Below are 26,330 nucleotides of genomic sequence, written 5' to 3'. Positions count from 1 at the left end.
GTTAAAGATGATGTGTTCAGATCAGTTGTGCTATTCATTAAACAGTCAAAAGTCAGAAAAAGGACCAAATCATAACATTTTAGAACCTTTACCCAGCAAATGTTTGAAATTCTTTCTTTAAAGATTATTACAATGAATTGGTTATGGAAAAATTGTTGCAGATTAATTTTCAGATTAATTTAATCGTATGATCAACTAATATTTGCAGCTTTAGAAAAAAAAGTCCTGACCTCAGATGAGTAACCACAGTTCCAAAAACTGCTCTGCCAATGACCCTATAAACAGTGTCTAATAAAACAGATTTTCTTGCTTTAAAATGATACATTTCTAATGATTAACATTGGTTGTTTTTAGAAACTGGAAGATGCTTGGTTCTAGGAAGTGTTATTTTAATACCAGCAGCTGTTCAGCAGAGCTAAAGGCATTGGTGTAGCCTACATAGCTGACCTGGACTACATTTTTAGTGAAGTAACAGTGATTTCCTCACAGCAGTCGGCAAGTGATCAATCCTCTTGGCGGCTAGATCTTGATACTTACTCAGCTAAGATGGGTTATGGTGACAAGGACATGGGAAAACTGAGAGCAGATGGTGAGAACAGGGAGGCGAGGAGAGGAAAGAACAGTAGCTAGAGGTGGAGTGCAAAAAAGAACGGAGGAGAGGGCGAGGTGAAGGAGATGGAAGAGGATAGGTGATATGAATACGAGAGGAAGGAACAGTGGGAAGAGGACCTTGGAACCTGCTACCTCCATACGTGTTCTAAGTGCAGTGCCTCTTCATTTAGTTTAGTAACAAAGCAAAAAATGTGTATGTGTTTCGCAGTGGTGGGTGGAGACTGCTGGTTGATGGATGACCTGTCGAGAAAAGGGAGGGGGTGGTCGGTGGTGATAGAGATAGAATGAAGCATTGTAACCGTGATGGGGGGTGGGGTGGGGGGTCATTTATCTCTGCTGGATCTGTCCAGCCAGTCACTATGGGAGCTCAGGCTCACCAGCATCCTTACATCCCTTTCAACTTCTATCTCTACCTCCACCTCTTCTCCTTCTGCTTCCACGCCACTGCCCCCATCATTTTCTCCAGCAACTTATTGTCTCCTTGACCTGCTTGTTCTTCTTTCCTGAATATTTAGCTCTTGAATTTCCCGGCCGGTCAAATTTCTACACTGCACACACTTCAGCTTCAGTAGCAATTAAAACTGCCTTCAGCCTCTACACATCAGCTGACACAAGTTTTTCTTCTTTCATCTGACAGCTCATTTACTCCCACTGACATTTCAGCTGCTGTCACTTCAAATTCATCTGGAATTCCCATTGTTTTCATTGTTCACAGTTAAACTTGTATTTCAGCTGCATTCATCTCTTATTTTGTAAATGACAAACTGACAACTGAACTGCCTACAGGGCTTCAATTTGAAATTAGAATTTTAAATGCAGTCTGCAAATACTCTTCAGATCACACTGGAAGCATTTTAAAAAACATTGTTACCTGATTACACCTACACTTTTCGCCATAACTGAGCACATTTGAATTTTCCTCAGAATATTTAGGCTCTTCTAGTGTTGTTGTATATTCTTTTCATCTCTCTTCCTTTGCTCATTCAGCTCTTTCTGTCTTTTCCTGGTTTCCCCCTCCCTTTTTAAAGACCTCAGCTTTATCCCTCTAGAGGGACTAATAAGTGGCATTATGAATCGGTGTGAGCAGAGAAGCAGATGGTATTCAGCTTGTATGCGAGATAAGGGTTTTTGTCACTGCTACTTAAACTGAACAGATACTGCCCAACATTAATGTATGGAGTGGAAAAAAAATCCTTGAACCTAGATCATGGAAGTCAAGTGTGAAGCAAGTTTGTGTAATTCCTGTACAGAAGGGTGCTACTGATGTCAGAGTGCTAATTTAAATGCAGAGTTGGATGACTTCTTTTGGGAATTTTACAACTGTTTTTGTACATCAGCCAAAGGTTTGTCACAGAAATTCATTTCTAATTTGATTTTAGGCCTAGTTCTTGCCATTTGTGGGCTTATTGCTCAACTGTATTTGTTTATTTTACTGGGGAAACTCCACTTTTCCAAGGGTGTCCTCTCCAAGGCAGCCACATGGCTATGTTACAGATAAAGGATAAAAACATACAAGACTAAAGCTATTTTCACACTTGAACTCTGGATTGCATCTGCAGAATCAGGCCAGGACTTTTTTTGGGTTACCCTTTCACGCATGTAGCACTAAACAGGAAATGGTTTGTGTCAGATGCGTTCTCACCTACTGGAAATACTCCCTTTGGTTTATGTGAAGGAACATCTGGATAGAGGCAGTGGAGGTGCGACATAATGAGGTCAGGTCACTGTCTTCATTGTAACTGACCATCAGACATTTGCATTCTCAGATACAGCTCCTCTGGGTACTGTCTAGTTTGGGTACTGCAGTTTTGAAAATGGCTAAAGAGAGACAACAGTGCACAAAATTTCAATCAGAATTTAAATAGATAAGAACGAGTTTATATTCTGTCAGTGGTACCAGTTTCATTTACTCAGTTTCCTTTTTCAAGCTGTCCCTGATGGCTCAAACAGAAAACATGAAGACTTTCTTTGCCATATTGGTCTGAACGTTTGGAACACACAGCAGATGAGCGTCCTGTGATCTTGTGTTATGAAAATTACCGACTGCGGTAATTCAGAATGGATAGCCTTAGCTGGCTGTAGCTAACTCATAATGGACATAGAAATCCCGTCAATGAAAGCAACAAGCTGAAAACTGACTGATTTCAGCTCTCGGATCGGGGGCTAATGCTAGCTAGCAGCTGTTGACATATCACAGAAATACTGCAGATTAATCAATTTCTGTCCTGACTATGCTCAAACTGAACAATAAAGTGGACATTTGGATGTAGTTGAAGCATCAGCTATTGTCTGTTGCTGTATGGGAGAGTATTGTTTTTTGTTTTTATAAACTTATAATGTAGTAGTAGTAGTAGTAGTAGTAGTAGTAGTAGTAGTAGTAGTAGTAGTAGTAGTAGTAGTAGTAGTAGTGGTAGTAGTAGTGGTGGTGTATACCTCTGCGATGGATAATGAGGGATGCTCCAAAGATGGTGCATGTACCCAAAAGTCAACACAGCATGATGCCAACTTCATATTCTCTATAGCAAAAACCATTATACATACAAAACATTATACCAACTAAACATCAACATAATAGTACTGGAATGTTAGCATGTTAGCATTTAGCTCAAAATCCTGCTGCTAACTAGCAAACAAGCTATGCACATAGCCAGTTTGCTAGCTAATTGTTTAATCTTTCTTTCTAGTTCATCATTGCAAATGTCATCAATATCTTTGTGTCCTTGCACAGCTATGTAAATACAAGCATCTTCTGCTGGCAGAGGGAGCTGGGGTAGATTTATTGTCAGCAGCCTATTATTAAGTCACAAAAAATGTACACAAACACAGACACATTTACATAAATATACATACGTTACTAAAGAAAAACAGAACTCTTGTGTACTGCTGGTCTTTGACATCTATGACGTCAGCTGCTGCAGAGAGAAACAAACAGGAAGACAATGTATTAGCCCTGTCCTTGACAGGTGCTTAGTATATAAATGCACTGTACAACACACAGTGTTTTGTGCCTGCTGATGCACTGGTGACTCACAGAAGCCATTACAATGACAGGCTTACTCAAGCAACACGTGCATGGTAATATCCTTCTGGCACCTGTCGATACTGTGACTGGTGGAGAAGAATTCAGAGTCCTTCCATCCTATCTGCAACTTTTCTGGTGTATCTCCTTGTTTTTTAGCTTGCTGATCAGTTTATCAGAGCGAGGCTGATGCTGCTTGGCATCATGTTGTCATCCATGCGTCAGTTTGTTCTGGAAAGATTGCAGCAGTGAGTTGTTAATCGAGGTCCTCGTCACAGGGAATACAGCCTGACATCCAAGTGGCAGAGTTGGACTCTAGGGAAGATAATGGAGAACATGACATTATTAGTGTTGTGACAAACAGGCCTTGGTTCCAACTAATGTCCTCTCCCTGTAAACAGTGTCATCTTCGCTCATTTCATCTCACTGTGTCCTGTCTTGTCACGTATCTTTTAGCTTCCTGTTGTTCTCAGTCATCTCATCTGACATCTTGTCTGATACAATTGGAAATTTACTCTTGTCTTTTGGCTTCCTGAGGGCAAATGGGGCTGCATGGAGAAGAGTTGCGGTGTGCTCATTTACATATAAATGATGGCAGTGTAGCGCTCTTGCTTGTGTCATTTTAAGGGGAATTTGTGTGTGTGTGTGTGTGTGTGTGTGTGAATGCCTAGTATTACTCATGGGGCCATAAACCTGTTTACACAGTCACATTGTGAGGACTCGACATCCTTATGGGGACAAAAAGCAAGTCCCCAAAACATAAACCATAGCATTTTAGAGTGATGACTTGGTTTAAGGTTAGTGTTGGGTTAAGGTTATGAGAAGGCTCTGGGAAATGAATGTAAGTCAATGTAAGGACTGGAAACAAACATTTGTATGTTACATAAATGAATGCAAGTCAATGCAAGGACTGGAAACAAACATTTGTATGTTTCTTTTTTTCTTCACTGTGTGTGTCAGTGCTGTGTCAGTGCTGTGTCATTACGCGTCTGTGCCGGGACAATTGGTTCTGAATCAGGTGCTTCCCAGTCTGCCTGTGATTTCACGGCCTCCATGACACCATCTGATGGCTTTTCCAGTTGGATAAAATCAATTGACTCATCCTGGAGTGTTGGGCAGGCATGTGATCGTTTTGGATAGAGCGAAAAACTTCATATAATTGTGAGGAAAATGCGATGCAATGAAAACTAACAAGGTATTCACTGCTCTGATATGCTTACATGGTCTTTTGTTTTGCTGAACAATGAAACAAAAGAATTTCATGCCAGAGACTCCTTTAAAAGCCTTGAAGTCTTCTCACTTATTATATCTCCAGCTATTTAGTTATAAAGCCAAAACTAGACCAGATAGCACTCTCTAGGTCTGGTTAGCACACATCTATGAAATATTATAATATTCAAAAAGGTGTGCTTGGAAACAGAGGCTTGTATTTATAAACTTATTTTGTATGCTTGTACATTTAGGTTTGTACTTGTAAACCCAATTTTGTCTGCTTGTACATTGAGGTTTCTGCCTGCAAACTCCGTTTTACAGGTTTGCACATTCACTTTCAGATTTACAAACATAATTTCATGGGGAAAAAAACTTGTGCTGGCAGATTTTTGACACATTTACTATGTGGTCAGGTTTTGTAAGTAGAGCTTTGTAAAAGAATCATGTTCTATAAGAGGATGGGGTAGGACAATCAACTCAGGCAAGCCCGCATGTTGATTTGTTTTTAATATAGGTGTAGACTGAAAGCAATAGGCCTTAGTAATATATGACTGGATGATGACTTGATGTTCCAGATTTGAAGCGGACCATTCACTAAAGCATCTGGGGAAAAGCTTTTATTGAACATACCTGCAAGATCTAAATTTAGATCAGTCGCTTCCAGGCCAGTCCCTGAAGTCAGCCCAGCTCTACTTAGCAGATGCTCCAGGCCAAATGGGAATAAACTGAGGGATTCTGATTTTTGAAGTCATCACAAAAACAAGTACTGCCATAACAGATTATTGATTTTTGGCTCCGAGGACTGTCGAGTCTGCTGAGGAAAACTGCTACTGCAGCACTACAAGGTCCATATTTCCGCCCAGCTATTATCAGTACAACATGACATCTGCTTTTACAGTAATTTGTATATTAGCTTGTTTGCTCGAATATTCATCTGTGTAGCCAGCTGTGCATCTCAAATTAAGCCACTCTCAAAATGTTTAAAATGAAAAAGATATTACAAGTATGTTGCAAGAAGAAAGGTGATGCAGAACTACTTGAAATCAGAATTTGTGTCCCTAAAACAGTAAAACCCCTTGTTAGTAGGTCATATGCATCTAGAAATAAAATCTTTCTGGCCCAGTTGGCAGAACTGCATGACAGTGTTGATATTATCTGGTAGCACTTTGGGACAGTCTGTGTTTTAAATAAGTGTTAAAGCATTTCCTTCTCTACCTCCCCCTCTCCCCCTTTTCTCTACATCCCTCTTTGTCTGTTTTCTAGCCATAATTACAGAGTTCATGAAAGCATTTAGAGTCTCATGAATATTTAGATCTTGGAGGGGAAATGTCAAGGGAGACCCATATGTGACCGTTCTGCCCTAATTATGGAGCTAGGCCCCTGCACACTCTTCACACATGCGAATTTAAAATGAGGAATGAAGGCCAGAAAATGATCAAAAACATCCAATTTGGGAGAAGCTAATATAGGCTTAAACAACGGTGTAAGCAGACTGAAACAATGGCACATTCACGCTCACACACACCTCAAGTTGATAATAATAGCACAGCTGGTTGTGGCTCCCTATTTTTTTAATAGTGAGCTAATGATGGACATGAACCTGACAGATGAGTCCACGGCCCTGTATGTGTGTGTGTGTGTTTGTATGTAGCAGTGTGGGGGCTGGGATGTTTCACGTCATGTCATGCTAAGTCAGGGCAAGGATGAACAGACTGCGATGGACATTCATGTCGAGATATGAGGGAAAGTCATGTTTTTAAGCAGGAAGAAGCTGCAGAGGGAGGAAGGGATGGATGAACAGAACACAAAAACCTAATCGGAGCTAAATGAAGGATGGAAGCAAAAGGAACAGGAAAGGAGGAAGAGGAATTAAGGAGGGATGTGTAAGGAAAAGAAGACAGGTGAGAAGGAAACAAAACAAGAATGGCGGGGAGGCAAGAGGGAATGAGGTTAGCATTGTGAAGGAGGCTTGTATTGTAATGAGTCATTTCAGACAGGAAGGCTGATGAGGGATGGAGGTGACTGGTGAGAAGAGAAGTGTTGGGAAATGTGGGAGAAAGATGAGACACCTACACAGCACACCAGGAGAATAAGAGAAGAGGGGGTACAGTGGAGCGTGTCGCCGCAGAGGGTGGTTTCTCAGTAAAGGTGAGAAGTGAGGGTGGTAAATTAAAACACAACATGTGGAGTTTTTGCATAGCAGTAAGCATGGTAATATAAATCATTCATTGCTGCTATGTCAGGTATATATGCTGTGTTTTATGAACTCATTATGCCGAAATACTGTAGCTGAACTGAGATCAGGAGTTAAAAAGGGTCCCTAAGGCTGCTGTTCATATTAGCACTTATTACAGCGAGATCAGAGGAAACCTAACAGCTGGCTGGCCTCAGGTTCAGTGGAGTACAGAACTGTACAGATGGGTAACCAAGTGTAGGACTTCCAGTGCCCTGAAAGGTATTATGTCCTCCCATAGGTGTTTAACTGGGCTGCTGACTATGAAGGACACAGCATATGGACTTGGTAAATGGACTTGTATAACACTTTTCTATGCATTAAAGCACACTCAAAGGACTTTAATACTATTTTCCCATTCACGCATCTGCACTCCCAAGTGCGCACACCCACACACACACACACACACACACACACACACACACCAGTGGACAGCAACTTTCTTAAGGACACTACAGCATGTGTGAATTGAATTAGGAGACGACCGTAGACTGTATATAAAAGATGGACAAACCCACCATGATGTCACCCACTGGTTTTGAAGCTCAAGTCTGGTGTCACCATGTTGGTAGCGCTTCTCTCCACCTGCTGTGCCTAATTCAAAAAAGGACAAAGAGGTGGAGCATAAGTGGAGCTGGCTAGACAGCCAGCAGCTAACTACCTATGGTGGGACCCTCCCACCTATCTCTCAAAGCAGCCACACCCTTAATTATGCAGCCTCAATATAATTTAAATGAGTGAGGGAAAAAAATCACCATCTGCACACTTGTCATGGAAGGGGAAATTAGCTATAGAAACTGAAACCTTTTTTGGCATCTGAGGTTGCCTCCTGGGAGATGACCCACTCTGCATATGGATATATTGAGAAAGAACTGGATACAGCATTGCTAGGCGACACCTATTCACTCCTATCAAAGTCGGTCTGTGGCACATGCTGGCCATACAGTCATGGCCTGATATAGTTCAACAAGGTGGAAAATTTCTCATGACAACATTCAAACATGGAAGATGATCTAATTTCTCTGACAACACAGTGTAAGGCTTTTCTCACTGTCTCGTCACTGTTAAATATCAGCGACAGACCAGGACGTTCTGACCGCCACTACAGGCTGTGGAGGCACGCTGTTGTAGGACAGACGGTGACAGGGGTATGACGGTGACAGGGGTATGACTGTGAACACATGCAGACTCTCAGAGACACAAACACGTGGCAGCACCACTTGTAACAGGCCACAGTCTGAGGTGTGTCACCAGCCTGAGAGGAGCCCACTCTGCACCTGTGTGTGTGTGTGTGTGTGTGTGTGTGTGTGTGTGTGTGTGTGTGTGTGTGTGTGTGTGTGTGTGTGAGAGAGAGAGAGAGAGAGAATTGGTTGGTACTTAGTAATCACATAATAACATAATAGCAATCATTGTTCATCAGCCAACACCAGACAGTCACTGCACTTGACGGGCTTATAAAGTAATTTAGCAGCTGTGTGTTTATGAATATTTATGGGTATATGTTTAGTGGAATGCAGGAGAAGGTGGCAGATGTAAGGCGCGTATTTCTGCCGCTGCGTATTAACAGGGCTGAAATGAATCTTTGTTGAGTAGCATGTAGTCTGTCAGGACATGGTCAAAGTGCTGTATCTCAGTGAATTTCAGATTCCGTTCTGCTATTGCTAATGTGATGATGAGGAATTGGTGGATACTTGTGAACCTGGGGAGGTAGATGTTGTAGTTATAAGGAAACTTTAAACCAGTACTTGTCAAATATTTGCCCCATCTCTCTCGCATAGAGCAAATCAAGCCAGCAGTACAATTCAAAGGATATGGAAATTGTCATGTTCCCACAGGCAGTATGGTGAGAAAACAAGCCCTGCAGAGAGCTGTGATTGCTGCAGTGTGCACTGGACTCCAGACAGTCAAAACTTGGGTTTCATGTGGACACTGTGCGATTAGTTTTTACCTGCTGGCTACTGGTATTTATAGTTTTGCTCATTAGTTAGGCGGACCAACCGTGAGACTAAGATTAATCCGTTTCATATAATGTGGAAAGAAATCTGACCTCTTAGTCTTAATGCACCTATCAGGGCTGTTTGTCAGAGCTTGTTGTCATTGACATGGTTAGGACTATGAATTTCTTATTACAGTTCTGTGTTCATTTCATCTTAGTCTGGTAGGATCATTATGAGATGTATTGGTCTGATTTATCATGCATTACATGCACCGATTCACTGAACCTGACATAACTGATGTTTGGCCTCTTGGCCTTTTAACGATATATCATCACTGATAAATCATCTTTTAAGATGATATGATAAACCTGTTAGCAAACAGCTGCCAGTTGTCATATTTGTGTCCGGCTGTGGAATGTAAATTCAATTTTCACTTTCTTTAAGCTTTGTTTTGGCCTCCACCAGCTCGCTAGGGAACTTTCTGGCTATTTAGCTCCTAAGTGCTTCACTGTGTTCTTTAGCTAGTTACTCACTCTGTCTGTATGCTGTCTGGTGCTAAGCAGTCAGAGAACAGCGGAGTTTTTAGTGTTTTGCTGAGAACAACTGCTGAAAAGTGGTAGATGAGAGCACTGAGACGGGAACTGCAGATTCTCAGTGGGTTCATTACATGTACTGTGGCTCTTTTCACACAGAGAGTCTGTTATTACAAAAACATTAATTACGGCTGCTTTAAGGAGCAAAATATTCAACATAGAACAACAGCTGTTTAGTACCTATAACTGGCTCAGTAGACCAATACGAAAACTATAAATCATTAGATATAAATGCTTAACATAAACACATTAGGGAACTATCGTATTTTGTATTAGGATCCTTTATTATAACTAGAGAATTGTGACCAAATAATGTTTTGAGAGGATCAGTGCTCTCTAGTGGACAGCTGGTGTAACTGCATCAGCGATATCTGTGACATTTCTGAACTACAGCTTCTTGTTACATATTATATACACTGATTCTAATATATCTACAGTAAGCTAGTATCATACAGTATACTGGCCTTGGACAACTTGTTTTGGTTGCTCTTTTCAGCTGGCACACATTCATCTCTCCCCATGTCATCTCATTGTTTGGTATTGGTGAATGAACATACAATTTCCTTGTCCACTGTTTTTGTTGCTGTAAAAATGGTGCTAGAATCGGTTCTAAATGGTTCTGTTCCTCCTATATTATTAGCCGTGACAGTCAGGGCAGCCGCAGCTTGCTTTCACTCTGTTGGAGATGTTACCACCAGAAGTATTTCTAGTATCATCTTATTTCCGTTCACCTTCTGTCACGGAGAAACGACTTCCAGCATGGTATTTGCACCCAGCTATACACCCGATTCAAAAATGAGTTTCCTGGCGCTCTTAGAGAGCACCCAGAAAAGAAGCACTCAGTGATTTTGTGCTTTACTACTGAAGCAATTTTGTTTGAAACCCACTTTGTTTGTGCAAGAATGGGGCAGAGAGAGAGAGAAAAGAGGAGAATAAAAATACCCTACCACTTGTGAGGGATTACAAGAGAGGATGAGTGATTGCTGCAGCAGATGTGTGTGAATGAGCAGGGTAATGTTTGCATCCTCTGTATATGAGAGAGGGGTAAAAAGCCACGGCAAGACATAGAAAGGTTCACATAACACAGAGCACTCCTCACTTTGTTTTATTTATTCAGTTGTATCCTTCATAAAGTAAGTATGTGGGTCAGATGCAGGATTGTGTATGTGGTGAGGGAGAGGAAGAAATGAAGGTCAGGACAGATGTTTCTGTACAATGAAGACTTGAGTCAGCCAGTTTAGAGAGACAAATGAGGCTGTTTGCAGCCCTGTGGTCAGATGCAGGACATGAGACATGAAGACAGGCTGGCACTAGACATATGTGAGCCAGCTGTTTGTCATCTGCCTTTCTCCGGCCTCTCGGTTGGAAACCAACAGGTGTTTGTATGGAAATGACACATGTCGACAGTGTTGCAGTGTGATAAGAAAAGCACCAGCTTGCTTCAGGGCTTTAGACTCCCAACTGGTTTATCTGCATTTGTAAGAGATCTGACTGATCGCCTTGAATTAGTCAAAGAAACAGGAGGTGGCTGTGAAACTGGAGAGTGTGTACGTCTGACTTACAATGTGCGTGAGAAAGATTGTGGGTTAGAGCTAAAACAATTAGTCAATTAATTAGTCAACAAAAATGATTCTGCATATAATTTGATAATTGTATAACCCTTTGAGCCATTTGTTTGTTCCAGCCTCTCAAATGTGGAATATGACTTGCTGCTTTTCTCTGTTTTATATGATGGTAACGAGAAAAACTAGTAAAACTAAATGAAGCCTTATTGTAGCACTGCTGGCTTGATTGATGCACACTCTGAGCTAAAACTAGCACATTGATGTAGCAAAGGTAAGGCACACAAGTTCACCAGCAAACAGTTTGTAAAAATGTTACCAAGCAGTGTTAAAGAGTGAATAACCTTAAATTCTATGGTATATTATGCCATCTTACATCAACTATGAGGGGCACTCTCAGATGAACAGCTTTATTAAGCACCGTTCTCCTTAATACATTTATAAACACACACGTCAGATCTGACAGACTTGAGAAGATGAGGGCACACCGGCTGCTGAGGCCGTGTAACTCTGACAGATATACAGGGCATCACGGACAGATGCTGACATGCCGGCTGTTGTGAAATATATATACCTTGCCTGCGACCAAGTATATACATACAGTATGTCTGTGGTTGGGCATCTGTTTGACACCTTCTGTTCCGACCTTAGACAGTCTCCAAAATAATCTGAGTCTTTGATCTCCTAATAACAGAAATCAGTTTTAAACATTTTAAATTTGCATCTACGGGTTTGCTAGAAGACCTGTATACAGCAAAAGTACAAAATTAGTTCAAATTAGTGAGTCGAAGCTCAGTGGTATGTTCTATGTTTGACATGTCTGAAGATTTAATTGTTACCTGGAGCCATGGCCTGCCAGAATCTGACATACTGGAGTACACGCCGTAATTGAAGTGAAGAAATTGTCCAATATTCTTCCAGTACGTGTCGAGAGTATACTTGCTGCTGTCACATAATTGAAAATCCCTGGTGTAGTATGTCTCTTTTATATAGAAGAGTAGCCCTAGGGAAATATTTGGTCCTGTTAAGAGGGAAGGAGTAGAGGACAAATGACAGAGAGATGAAACGATGAGGGAAGTAGAGGAGATATGGAAACGGTGGAGCAGATAAGAAGCTCGTTTTTTTGTTTCTATATTTGGCTCTCCATATGCTCCTCTTGTTCTCACAGTGAAGACATCCTCAGCGTAGGCCTCCATCCTACAGAAATCCTGCCGCCCTGTCATCCCTGTCTGTCTCTGCATGTGTAAGTGTGTGCCTCCTCTGTACTTCTGTGGTTGTCATGGCAACATTAGATCGCCTGGTGTATAAGGGGTGTTTTCAGTGGGGCTGATGTACAATGAGACAAGGTCTTTTGTTTTCAGAGGGAGATACTCATCAGTTTGACCTTTCCTCTCACCAGAGCAGAGAAGCAATTAAAATATGAGGCTCTTTCTTTTGCTGCATCAACATTTACTCAACTTAACGCAATCAGCTGCTCCTCCACTTTGCTATTTTATAGTCATTACTAGCTGAAAAACTTTTTATATATATATCTGTGTGTGCGTGTCTGTGTGTATGTTTGAGTGTAAATGTAAAGAACCTAAGAGCAGGGCTCTAGTGAATGAGTCGCAGTGTGAGGACAGTGTTGAAGAGGTCAAGGCAGGGATGCACACAGAGTGACACCCTGCAAAGAGCTGCTAATGCCAAAGTACAGTAGATTACTGTAGCGGCCTGGGGCTCCCTCCAAGTCTGGAACGGAGCTGCCATAAACTGCTAAGTTGCTGTGGGCTGAGAAACTGCTGGCTGTGCTGCTGTGTTGACTAGAATGCTGCTCGATACCACTCTGCTCTTCCCTAAACTCCCCAGTCATCTTTAACCCGCCAGCTCCTGCGTGTCACTCAGTCTGTCCCCGAGTCATGTTATCATACATATCTTTGTGTGTGTGTGTGTGTGTGTGTGTGTGTGTGTGTGGTGGCGAAGAGCCCTTGACTGAATGACCTGTTTTTCTCTAAGTTAATGATGTGCTAAACTCTAGGCCTTTTTCAAGTGCACATGATTATTTCCAACTAAAAGTACTAAGTGTTTAGAAATTTCCCCGAATGGCAGAGGTTGTTTTGTCATGACTATTTTGCTTTCCTATATTTATCATCTTGTATTTTGCTTTTTGCATTTTTGTAGTGTTTTTTCACAGAACAATGTACTGTATGCAGTGGACCTACTGTTCTGGCCTGTACTTTCATGGGCGGAGCCAAAGGGGTGGCCAGGGGTGTCACCACCCACCTCCAGAATCTGATTGGCCACCCCTGGTGTCACCCCTGGGCAGAGGCAAAATGCAATGCTTGTTAGTATTAATAAATGAAAAATGGTAAATAATGATAAATAGCTGTTTACTATGTAAAGGTTGGAGTGAGAGTAGAGCTCACTAGACATCTAGCAGCTAGCCGCCTGTGCAGGACCCTGTCACCTGTCATTCAAAGTGGCCGCGCCCTTAATTATGTGTAATATAATTGTTAATTATAATTTAATTGTTTAAATATAATTTAAACAATGAGTTGCATAGAAATTCACCCTTTTTACAGTTGTCATGTAAGGGGAAATTAGCTATAGAGGCTGAAACCGTTTTTCCACCATGATATAAACGTTTATTTCTGCTGCAAAGTTGGGCATTTTAACATGGAAGTCTATGGGGACTGACTTCCTTGTGGAGCCAGCCTCATGTGGTCATTCGAGGAATTGCAGGTTTTAACACGGCCTCAGAGTTTGCTGCTTGGCCATAATTAATTGAAAAGCCTCTTAAAGAACAAGGTGCAAGGTTTGAGGCCTAACCATGGATGGAGCTTAATAATCAAGCAAAGACTGAGGATGTCCCAGGACTCTCATTTCTGCTCTGTGGAGAGACAGTAGAGGAACAAGGAGGCTGCTGAGGAGCCATGAGCAAGGTTACAAGAGAAACATCCTTTGCAGATGTATTTATTTCATGGACTGACATGCCCCTTTATCGTAAATTGGTTGGTGACTGGACTTATCAGATGAGGGATAGGTAGAAAGGATGTATAATGTCTATAAACATGTTCCCTCATTTCTTCTCTCCTTGCATTTTTTACTGTATCTTTTCTTCATATCTTATGTAGGTGAGACTAAGATACAAGTGAGGGAAATGAGGATGTATAAAAGAGACTTGGGATGTACCCCACCATTCCTAGGCTGATTAAAGCCCCAGGAAAAAAAACAGGATAGTGCTTTGTACTTATAGTAGTTTTGGCAGGTCTATCCTGGCCTCTGCTGGGACAGCACTGAACTGTAATACACCTCTTTCTTCCCTTTGTTTTCTCTACTGTGATTTTACTGTGGCATGGAATGGAAAACAGTTCATTGTTATTAAAGACAAAAGGGTAAATAATTGTCATTTCACATCATTATAATATTTCTTTGTTTGATTTATTGTCATCCAAGCATTTCAAATCTCATATGTTAAGCTAGTGTGGTTTTAGCAGAGCAGTAGGATACCAAGTGTTAGTGCTGGTGTGTCTGTAGCTGTAATGTAACTGGATGCTTTAGAGTGACAACTTTAAATCTGTGGAGATTCTCTGCACATGTTGTCCAGTCCCATTCAACTGAAGGATTTGACATTTATAAGACATTTAATTGACAAATGATACAGTAATGTAATGAGAGTCTGCAATCAGAGATTGAATATGTGTGCTTTTTTTTTTTTTTTTTTTTCTGTGGGTGGGGTGGGGTGGTGGGGGCAGCTACCTATTACAACCCAATGTGCACGTGTTTGTGCGTGTTAATGATTTAGAGTCTCTGTGGGACACTGACAAAGACTTGGCACGTGGCAGTGAGGGGTCAGCAGTGCCAGACGCCGACCAGCAGATGTTGGAGAGCAGGGTGGAGGAAGGGCACAGAAGAGAGAAATAAGGGGGAGTACAATAAAAAGAGGAGAATTGACTATGGAAATAAAACATGATGGGAGGAGAAGGGTAGCAAGGGAGGTGCTGGACTGACGACTGAATGAGCACGGAGTGAGAAGAGGGCAGAGCTTGAGGGCTGGAGGGAGCCAGAGGAGGGCAGAGAAGAGCAGCGGGAGAGGAAGGTGAGGAAGAGGCCATTTGGAAGCTTTAAAGAGCGAGGATGAGACATAAATTCAACTGAATTCAATTTAGAGCATTAGTTGCACCCAGACTAAGCCATTGGTAAACCACTGAAGAAAGGTGTTCTTGAAAATCCTTTCTAGTCTGTAATAGATCCATTTGAAAATGCCGATCTTCTAATGTAAACGGAAACTGCTGACATGTCAGATGATCTCAGGCCTCTGACTGTCAAGGGAAGTATTTCTGAGAACCCTCTCCACATATAAACAAATGTTTTCAGGTGAGTCTTGTGAAGACATGGCCTTGGATAAAGAGTGAGCTGTGTATGATCTGAGATGAATCGACAGACATCTGTGACAGTGTAACTGAACAGCCTTAAAGTGAGCAAAAAAACTGAATGTGTGCTTTACAAAGTGAGACTGTGACGCACAAATAGAGGCCTTCCTATAAGGAAACAAGACATGGAAAGGTTGTTTTAATGGAGAGAGAGCGGGAAAGCAAAAGCAGCAGATTCGTGCTGCCTCCATTTACCTTCATTGATTGTGCAGCCAGGCAGGATTAATGCCTACCTGCTGTACTCAAACGGCTAGCATCTGTATTGATGTGTGAGAGAGGGAAAGGGGCGAAGTGAATGTTTGTTTCAGTGAGCCTTTCTTTTGTGTTCACACATTATGACAGTTCATTGTCGGTGTTCTCATCTTCATACAGTATGAACGTCCTCACAGACACAGAAGGATGAGGACAACCTTTGGACATTGTACTACTCATTGCTCCTTTAACAGGCCATTGTGGGGTACAGTGTGAAGATGAGTATTAGTTCAAGGTTAAAAAGGGTTTTATTTATTTATTTTTTTACACAGCTGATGGTTGATACAAGATAATAGTAAATTAAACACTGTCATTTCATGAAAGACTGAAGAATTTCATTTTGAAACAGCTAGACAAAAATTTTTTTGTTCGTTTTGTGCGTCGGCAACAGCGGCTACTTTGTAAAAATATTAAACAGCCTCCAAAGAAATACAAAGAAAGCAGTTACTACTGCATCAGCAGCCGATTAAAAAAAGTAGAAAGGGATCAATCAGCAATCAAATGGCAAGGGCGGTAAAGAGGAGAATGACCAATTCAAGACGAAACACTGGCATTGTCTCAAAACCTTAAAGTCAAATAGAGATACAAGCAGTGAACAGTTATGTAGATGAAGTAGCAGTTTTTGTTTTATTTTGATAGACTGGACTTGATTTATCTTTGGTGCAAAACACCAAAGCAGTGCGCTTTTGAGGTGTTGAGAATTACACAGATTATTACTTCATAAATGATGTTGGTTTGCAATTACGGTTTAGGTTTGAAAGCAGTTTGCTAAACCTGCTTTCTTGCCAAGAGCTGGGGGAGACAATCGACACCACTTATATAAAGCTACGGCCAAAAGCCAATTAGCTTAGCTTAGCATAAAGACTGTAAACAGGGGGTTACCAATTATTATGTTTTATCTTGTTTGTTTGATTAGTACACAAATCTAAGTGTAAACAACAACAACACCTGGACTGTTTATTAGTTGGGTGCAGTGATAATGATGTCTGGCAACCTCACGGTGATGACGACAATACAAGAAATCACAATGCCCAGTCAAGAAGTAGTGTAGCACGTGACCCTGAGTGAGTCCATAAATGATATTGATCTCCTCATCTAACAGTGGCAGGAAAGTGAATCGGTTACTTCCCAAAATATCAAGCGGTTCCTTTTAAATTAGAAGAATATAAATACTAATGTGTATTTCGGTCCACATGTGCAAATACTGGCTGATAACCTGAACACAAATACGCCAGCATGCCCTCTGACACGTTCACCTCGTCCAAACTGACTGTGCTCTTTCTTTCTGCCATCTGTATGTGCACAGTAATTCCACCATCTAGAATGACTGCTCGTTTTTAGCCTCCTGCTCCTTCTACTTCCTTTTTTGTACACTTCTGTTCTCCTCCCTTATCCATATATCAATCCCCCCCTCTCTGTCAATGCTTCTCTCTTGGGATGTCATTGTGTTTAATGTGTGTTGGCAGGAGGCAATACACACACACTTCCAGCTTCTATTGTCAAAAAGCGGCTCAGCTGTGAGGCCTGTAGCTGTAATTTTGTGTGTATGGGGTGAGGACAGGGCCCCCATTGTCCTGCAGATTAACTCACACACACATATGCTTTCTCACACACGTGTTCCCAGGCCTCATGGGGCACCTTAAGTGTGAATGTGCTTTGAGGCAGAAAATCAGGGTGCAGTTTATAGCAGGGTCCAGCAGATAAGATGTGAGATGGACCTCAGACCCAGTCCACTTGATGTCAAACTGCATTTTTGTCTTTAACATCTTATGTTACTTAAGGAAACTTGAGGGGATTTTACACATACTGTGTGACTGCTGTGACGCTGAACACAATCAGTTTTGGTTATCACTGGTTTGAAGCAAAGGCCTCAAAACTAAAACCCAGAAAAGCCTCTAATCCAACTGAATTAGGGGGCTGTATCTGTGGGTTTATGTTTTACATGCAAATTAAACTGTGCATTAAGCCCTTGGTTTTTGTTTCATGGTACCACGTTTAGTGTTCTTGATCAAAAACAGCAGACTGATTTTATAACAGTTTATGAATCTATCAACACACACTGATATAGTGTTAAAACACACACACACACACACACACACACACAACATGTGCTGGCTTTTGCATGTGCCTTGTAAAATATGTGCCTATATCTCTTGCTGCACACCTCTTCCTTTTGTCTGTGAGGGTTGCAGAGCTTGTCCTCCACCCTTGTAGGTCTCCAATCAGTCTGGTAGATGTTCAAGGAACATGGTGGTGCCTTTGAATGAGGCACCATCGTGGCTTTCCTGAGCTCCACCAGGAAAACCCTCCTCTTGAAGGTTTTCCTCTTAGTCCAACCTGGATTCACCGCCATCTACACTACGGAAGCATTGTAGGCTGACACATCTAGGGTGTTGAAAAACACGCCACCAAGTGCAATTGTGCAGTTGTTTTATAAGAGTGTTTGCCAGTAACCTGCAGCCATCAATACACAAGTGATATTACATGTCGTACATAATAACGTGAAATACTACATTTCAGAAATTTCCTCAGCTTTTCACATTTAATTTGCGTATTTGAATGAATAGAATGAACTGGTGTGGAAAAACAGCTTCACCATCATGCCTTAGTGTACATGAGAATCAAAGGATAAAAAGCAGGATACCTTCAAGGTTGTCAACTCCTGCTTTGTTTCTGTTGTAGTCCAGGACAACATCAGGCCTCTTGTTCTCCCTGGTGCTCATCTCTGTGCAGGGTGCGTATCAGAAGGACGTTTTGTACGACAAGTCTGGTGCTAGTCTGCTCTGCCCTTTGTGGCCAGTAGTTGCAGGTGGAAGTTCAGACTTATTCCATCCTTCAACATGGTCATTTTTGTTTTTGTTTTTTTTATGTAGCAGCTCTTGGCCAAGGGTGTATGAAATGAGGATATGATGTGCCCCTGGAGTCGTGCTGTCATGTCCAGGACCAAATGCTTGGCCTGGTTCTTCTCTGGAGCTCCACCAGCAGGTTGGCCTGTGTACACCTGCATGTTCCTGGCATCACATGCTGCCCAGGTCTTGCTCTCTCATTTACTGGGTTTACTTCGTTCACTTGTCCCAGACCTCCTGAACTGAAGCAAGCTTGTTATGTTGTGTATCTCTGTTGTCAAAATGCATCACCTGCAACAATATATGAAATGTCTGATCTCAATTCTAGTTTCAGTCATTCATTTCCTACGGCCAGTCATTTCTGAACATTAACACCACAGATGGACAGAATTTGAAATAAAACACCAAAAACTTAATGAAAATAGTCGGCATTTATTTATTTATTTGTTCTCATATGATTAGTATGGAAGCTCCCATGAAGCCTTATGACATTCAGATGAAATTAACAATATTTTTCAGACAGCATATTTGTCAACTTGACTAGAACACCACAAGATGATTAGTAATGGCAAAATAACGAGATGATCCAGAAGATGTAGCGTTTCTTTTTTCTTCTCTTTATTTATTTATTTATGTGGAAATTAAGCATCTTTAAAGCTGATCCTTTGCTATCAGTGCAACGTCGCCAGGTTGTCTCTTAATCATGTTACAAATGCTGATGTCCACAATCCTCTTCTTAGATTTAATGGATTTCTGCATCAAGCAGGATTGGATTAGAGAAGTGATAGGATTACAGCAAATAAGATATTGTAAATGAGAATTTAAATATATTTCATGTACACAGTGCCTAAAAATACAGATGTGGCAAATAAATCTTTATATTACAGGGATCCAAACCATAAAACCTGAACCCGGCCTCCCAGCAGCACCACTTTACTGGAAACCAAGCCTCAGAATCTTTGTCAGATTTCAGAACCCCTCCTCACCCAAATGTGTTAATTATGTGACTGCTTACGCTCAAATCTACTGACCTACATCTAGAATAATGAGTCAGTTTGTAAAGTCAAGGTGTGTATGTGTGCACATGTCTAAACTCTGTGTGCGAGGGGTGATATGTCTAACCCACATCTGCTTCAGGTGATTCACAGCCCTCAGTGTGTGTTTGTACAGAGTGCACATTTCCTCTTTTCTAGGGATCAGTCTGAATGAGGGCAATTCACCACAAGTCTTTGATGTGCACACATTATGTGTACATGCCTGTGTGTATCTGAACATTTTTTCTGAATAGCTTCTGATTTCTAGCTCCAATACATACATAAAATACTCTTAGAGAATATTTGTGTATAGGGAGGTTGTACAAACAGTACTAATAAGTTTAATTAAAGGCAAAAGGCCATTATCACACTCTTCTCTTATCTTAGTTTCTATTGTCTTAGACACTCATTTTATTTCAAATGTGAGGATTAACCCTTTGAGATGCATCATTTCATCATTAAAGGGATCCTCTCATGTCTGTCCATTAAATACAAGGCTATCGTAGATGGTTAGCTTAGGTTAGCACAGCATCCACCTAGCAGCACCTCTAAAGCTCACTAATTAACATAATAGTTTGTTTAATTCAGACAAAACCAGAAGTGGAAAAACAACAGCTTGCCATTTTGTTGGGGGTAATGTGCCAAACAGTTTCTCGGTCCTGAGCAGTTGCCAGGCAACCTGAAGGAATTTACTGGTCCCTGCTAAGAAATAGTTCGGCACATAAAAAACAGTGGAGTGTTGTTTTTTTCAGTTTAGTTTTTGTACGAGTTAGACAAAACTAGCTGCTAACCAGCCAGCGAAGCGAAGCATCTCCTAGCTCCATATTTAACAATATAATATATATGCTTATTCACTTTCTACCACAAAGCATATTTCTTAAATAGGGAAACTGGTTCTTTAAGTGTGCAGTGAGGTGCATGTGTTTTTAGATGTATGTTTTGACTGCACCTGCTCCTAATTAAATGCATCCTCTTTGATAATTGTAGATTTCTGAGAATGAAAATCAGACAAAACCATGATTTACCGTCCCACAGCTCTCTCTCAGTGCACGCTCTATTTGAATGCCTTAGTAGACGTGATGTAATGACATGGCAATAATGTAGTGAGAGAGGCAGTGCTGTGGAGAGTTTGGTTCCCTGGTGGTCGCAGAAGTCCTGGGAAAAGGAAGTCTATACAGGAAGTGAGCTGGCTGGGCCTCAGTCCTCAATGACTGCAGTGCAGACACTCTAGTCTTTATCTCACCCCTGTACGTGTATCCATGGAAAAGAAAGTATGCATGTGTGTGTACACATGGAGAAGAACTTCTGCACATTAGAGTGTTCGTGTCTGCTTGTGAATGGGCATGTGTATGATTGTGTGGCTGACTTGCTTTTAAATGCCACATTGATATGAAATGTTTCCAAAGTGTGCATGGGGACACTGTGCATGTGCTCCTCTAAAGGTATTCTTCCCTTCCTTCACTTTGTGAATGACCGATGTAGCTGTGGGACAAGGCTGATAAGTGAACTTAGTCATCGCATCACCTCAGGACCAAGCTATGTGGTAATGTCCAGACTGTAGCTATACATGCGACGACAGGACAGAACAGAACAGAGAGCAATAAAGCAGAACAGAACAGAGCAGTTCATTGGCCAGACTGTACTGGATGTGTGGTGTTAATTACAGAAATGTAAATTAGGCAAAAGAAACACTTTGTTCTCTGGAACAATAAGTTCACATTTTGGAAACAGTTTACATACAGTTGGATGACAGGATGACAGTGTCCCCGTCCACGGGGCTCGAGGGGTCACTGAACGGTTTGATGAGTATGAACATAATGTGAATCATATGCTGTGGCCTCCACAGTCACCAGTTCCCAACACCTATGGGAGATGTTGGAGCGACAGTTAGGCAGTGTCTCCACCACCATCATCAAAATGAGGGAATAATCCTTTGGAACTGTTAGGTATTTTTAGTCAGATAGACATTGGATAGATACTTTATGTATTAGAAATGTTTAGTGGAGATAGGATGTCTAGTTAGACTGTTAAATGCTTAGTCATGCTTATGAGTTTCTACAGGGTACATCTGGTCAAGGATAACTAGAGAGAAGAGTTGATGACTGTCAGCAGACAGGGTGTTAATATTATTATAATGACGTGTATAACTGTAGCCTTAGCCATAATATGTTCTTATGTTTAAGACACGACATGTACTAGAGGTCGTGAGAATGTTTTAGGGGATATAATGTATAGGCCTGGTGGGTTCAGGGTCTTTCATCTTACATCTGCCTGCGAGCAGTTTGGAGGTGCAAGATACCTGAGCGTGTAATGTCAATTTTACCTGTGATCCTTTGAATAAATCAGCACTGTTTTGAAGTTACTTGGACTGTCTCGTCTCTTAGAGTTAGCAATGGTAAGAAGAACCAAAAAAGTCCTTCAGAACAATGGTGCTCGTCCCTCCAGTTCAGACTTGGAGAATCAGTGCAATGAAGCTGTTCTGGTGGCACATGGTGGCCCAACGCCTTTCTGAGACACAGCTTGTATTTTAATGCTGAGTGTTGTAGTACTCGAGTCCAGGACTCGTGACTTGACTTGGACTTGGGCACTGATGACTCAGACTTGACTCAGACTCCACCCAGATACCAGGGACTCAAGACTCCACTTGGACTCGGTTTAGTGACTCTACAACATTGATAAAACTTTTATAGTAATTATTATTGTGTGGTATTCACATGTTTAAAAATCAACTTTAGCCCTACAAATACTTGTGGTACACATGGGACATGACTGGAGTTTTCCTCCTTGAAGCCTGAAACCTGCATATGCTGTGCTCACACCATGTATGTGTGTTGGTTTGGCTGGTTGGCTTTGGTGTGAGCTCTTTGTAAGAAGGGGCAGTCAGGACGGGGAGGGAGGGAGGTGAACCGTGTGCTTCTCTCAGCCGCCTGCCGGTCTGGTTGCTGTTGGTAACTTTGCTTGATGAGATCAGAGGGGATCGGCTTTCAGCCCTTCACATCTCTCTCTCTCTTTCTCCCCCTCCCCTTTCCGCTTTCCTTCTTTCTGAGAAAGACTGAAGTAGAACAGAAAGTGGAGTGCGGCTGAAAGTCTGTTCAGAGGTGTAGCTGTAGTGACAACTGGAGTGTGCTGGGGGAAGGTAGAGGGGTCGAGGAAGAAGTGATAGCCTCGGGACAGATAAACGCCAGGGAGGGAAAGGAGGGAGGGGACAAGGGGGAAAGGAGGAGGAGGGAGAGGTGGGCAGCTCTCTGAGGAAAGGGGGAGTCTCTCAGTCAGACTTGCTGGCTGCTGGGCTTCTCTTCCTCCTGTCTGCTGAGGCTCTTTTGCTGCCGGCGGCCGAGCGGAGGAGTTTAGTTATCTGGATTTGAACATGGACTCGGGCTGAACAGCTACATGCAGTGAGACATGAGAAGAGTCACTGGAGATTCACCGTAAGCAGCTTGATCTCTTGTGTTGTCATCGCTGAAATATGTGTGAAAGAGGTTGTTGCTATTTCAGGACTGTGTGTGGAGAAAGCGAGTAGCTGTAAAGCAATATTTGATGCAGTGTACTTTGTGACAGGTTATTTTCAGTGCTAAACAACGCTTGCCTGAAGGTTAAAAGTAGGTGTAGATATTAGTTTTTCCATTGTGTTTAACATGAGACAAGACCAGCCCACACACTACTGCTGCCCCTAACCCTTTTACAACACACATTTTTTTATTTTTTAAATATATTTTCTTGTCTTCTCAGCCTTGTCTTCCCTTCCTCTCTCCCTCTTCTTGCTCATCCTCTGTTGCCTTTAATTTCCTTAGTGGTCTCAGGCACCAGCTGGCCAACTGGGATACCCCCGTGTGTGTGTGTCTGTGTCTGCTTTTGTTTGGTATCGATGGAGAGTTTAGAGACCAAATGAATATAAGCTATCCTGGGGTTTCACCCCGCTCACATGCAATAATAGGATAGATCTTGCTTTCTATTTTTAAACACACATTGTGTCTGTGTGTTATAAACACCCCTAAGCTGACGGCTCATTCTGGGCTGCCTGCAGTAGCTTTTATCACAGTGTTGTGTTTAGTCTATGGATTGGGGTGTGGTGGGGGATGGAGGGTGTATTTGTGTGGTCCATCCTGGGATAGAGAGAGATAACCGCTGTTCTTTCTGACTTTATCCCTTTGTTTTGTCAGCTGCTGACCTCTGTTTCTCTTTCACTCGCCACCTCTTCCATTGTTTGTTCTCTCACGCTCTCTTTATTTCACTCAGGTCTTTGCAGCCTCCCTTCACTGCTCTTTATAGAGAACCTCTCTATTTCAGTCATCGCTTCTTTTAGACACTGCTTTTCATTTCCTTTCTTTCTTCTTCTGTCGTTCTCTGGTTGCAATTTGAGAAGAGTGGGGAGGTTTTGAGTGTCATGTTGTTTCTCTATACCCTGGTATGTGTGTGGATGTACTTTTACCTGTCAGATGTCCTGGCACAGCACCCCGTGTTCCACTTTGCACAGAGCAATTTCAGAAAACAGCGTTGTGAGAGAGACAAACGCACTGATCATAAAACGTGTGTGTGCAAGTGTTTGTTTAAAGACTGAGGCTGCAGTTATTTCCATCATCTGTATGAATTTCTTAGTCTTTAACATGTAAGGAAATAGTGAAAGACACTTAAGATATTGAAATATTAATACTGATACTTTCAAAGTTCTCTCTTTCTTCCACCACCAGTTTAAGACCCAAACATGTTACCTGCTAAACATCAGTGTGTTAGCACAATTGTCGTAATCATGGTAACATGCTTATCTTAAGCAACTGTGCCAACCTCAGGCTTAAAGAGTCTTAAAATGTTCCATGATTTAAAAAAAAAAAAAAAACTTGAATAAATAATTCATTTCTGGCTTGACTAAGATCTCCCAGCTCTTCAACCTGCTGCTCAGTGAAACTGATGAACACAATCATTCCATAATGCAAGAAAAAAAATTCATGAGTTGTGTATGGCCTGTGTGTTTCATCACCCTCTTGTGCAAGCGGCTTGGATGGTAAATGAGTGAGGCAGCAGCAGTGCGTCAAATTCAGGCAGACTTTAATTCAGTTTCATTACTGCTGCAGTTGTGAATCTGCCAGTTGAAACTACTCCTGCTCCAGAGAGCGTTATGGATGGCACCGCCAAGGCCTTCTCTGTGTGTGTGTGTCCATACATGTGTGAGAAAGAGAGAGGTTTTGGGTAGGTGTCTGTAATGGAGTCACTATCGCGCTAATGGTCCTCCCTTAGGGTACTTGTCACAATAAGCGTGAGACAAATGTCAGAACATAGGAGCAGACAGCGTGTGTTCATATGTCCTCTTTGTTTCAGACTGTCTAAATTCACCACACTTTATTTTTTAGGCAACTATTTAGTTTCGGTTCCAGGATCACCAACAGTGGATGTTCTGTATTTAAGTAAAAGAACCTGGAAAAAAAAAATTTTTTCAAGAGAAGAGCAGATTAATGTGTGCAGAGGAGGAGGATGTGGGAAAGGCAGCATGATTCACTAGAGAGACGGTGACTGGAATGGTTGGAAAAGAGCTCAGACTATTGTCAAAGAAACAGAGGGAGGGACTCTGTCTTTCTGATTGGAAAAGTGCTTCAAATGCAACCATCAACTAAAAGTCATGTCTTCCACAAAACATATAGAGCCGGCTTCATGTCTGTATGAGAGGGTTTTCAGCTGTGTACTAGTGTGCAGCTGCGTGTGAGTCCTGCTTGTGTTTTGCCGGCCATGCTTCTCCTGTGTGCTGAGCTCCCATTGGATGCCACATGGTGGGTGCTGGGGTATTTGGTGGCAAGCCTGAGATCGTTTGTACCAACTGATAGCATGCCAGCTCTGCTGTAGTCTCTGGATTTACTGGTACAGCAAGGCAGGGCAATAGAGACAGCTGGAGAGTCTGGGATGGAGACAAATGGAAAGGAAAGTAAGTAAATAAGGGACAGAAAATGGGTGAAAGTAGAGAAGAGCACAAAGAGAAGATGTTACGAATGAGATGGTGATAAGAGTAGTGATAGTGCCTTCTACAACTGCCTAATAAGCTCAGAGATGAGTGCACCACTTCCTCTCATCAGCACTGAGCTACGTTTAAAGTCCCAGTGTGGAGTCTCTTTGTATTTTGACACTGTGTTATGAGCCAGACTGAACAGTTTATGTCTAGCACTGGCATCTTCAGCTACCCAGGGATTCCCTCAGTAGGAATGAATGTCAGCAATGTAGAGAGGATGGTAGTTTGTTTAATCCAGTAGGCACAGCAGCTGCTGTGAAGAGATACATCATAAAGGTGCCTGTGTTTGTGTGTTTCTCTGGTTTTTATACACTGTGGTAAATAGCTGTCCATCCCAGGAATGGAAAGTGGAAGAAGTGACCACCGTGTGATTCATTTTTCAGATGTCGTAAGAATGAGTCAACAATGATGTAATATTGCATAACAGAGGTCAAAAGAAATGGGAGTGGTTTAACATTTGTTATGTAGTGGTGGAGATGAGGTAGAAGGTAAAACAAGGATGAGCAAAAACACAACATATCTTTTATCATAAAGCCTAAAACTAGTCTCCTCAAAGTAATGCAAAGTACCTTGTACTTGAAAATAAAAAAGCCTAGAATAACTTGAGTTTACCAGCCCTTGAGGGCCAG

At 41.8% G+C, this 26,330-nt stretch overlaps 1 protein-coding gene across 2 annotated transcripts in view; it reads left to right on the top strand.

Annotated features, from left to right (window-relative positions):
- spsb4a (splA/ryanodine receptor domain and SOCS box containing 4a) overlaps window positions 1-26,330 on the top strand; it is an 81,677-nt gene that overhangs the window by 943 nt on the left and 54,404 nt on the right. Inside the window, exon 1 of one of the 2 annotated variants that reach the window (XM_020616131.1) lies at window positions 22,981-23,137. The exons of the other annotated variant lie outside the window; for it this stretch is intronic. The gene's annotated coding sequence lies outside the window, so the exon portion shown is untranslated. Of the gene's footprint in view, window positions 1-22,980; window positions 23,138-26,330 lie in introns of those variants that run through there. 2 annotated transcript variants of the gene reach the window in all.

The sequence above is a fragment of the Monopterus albus genome, unplaced genomic scaffold (genome assembly GCF_001952655.1).
Source record: "Monopterus albus unplaced genomic scaffold, M_albus_1.0 scaffold172.1, whole genome shotgun sequence".
NCBI classification, from domain to species: Eukaryota; Metazoa; Chordata; class Actinopteri; order Synbranchiformes; family Synbranchidae; genus Monopterus; species Monopterus albus.
The sequence above is the reverse complement of the archived record's forward strand: the minus strand, read 5'-3'. Positions and strand labels throughout refer to the sequence as shown.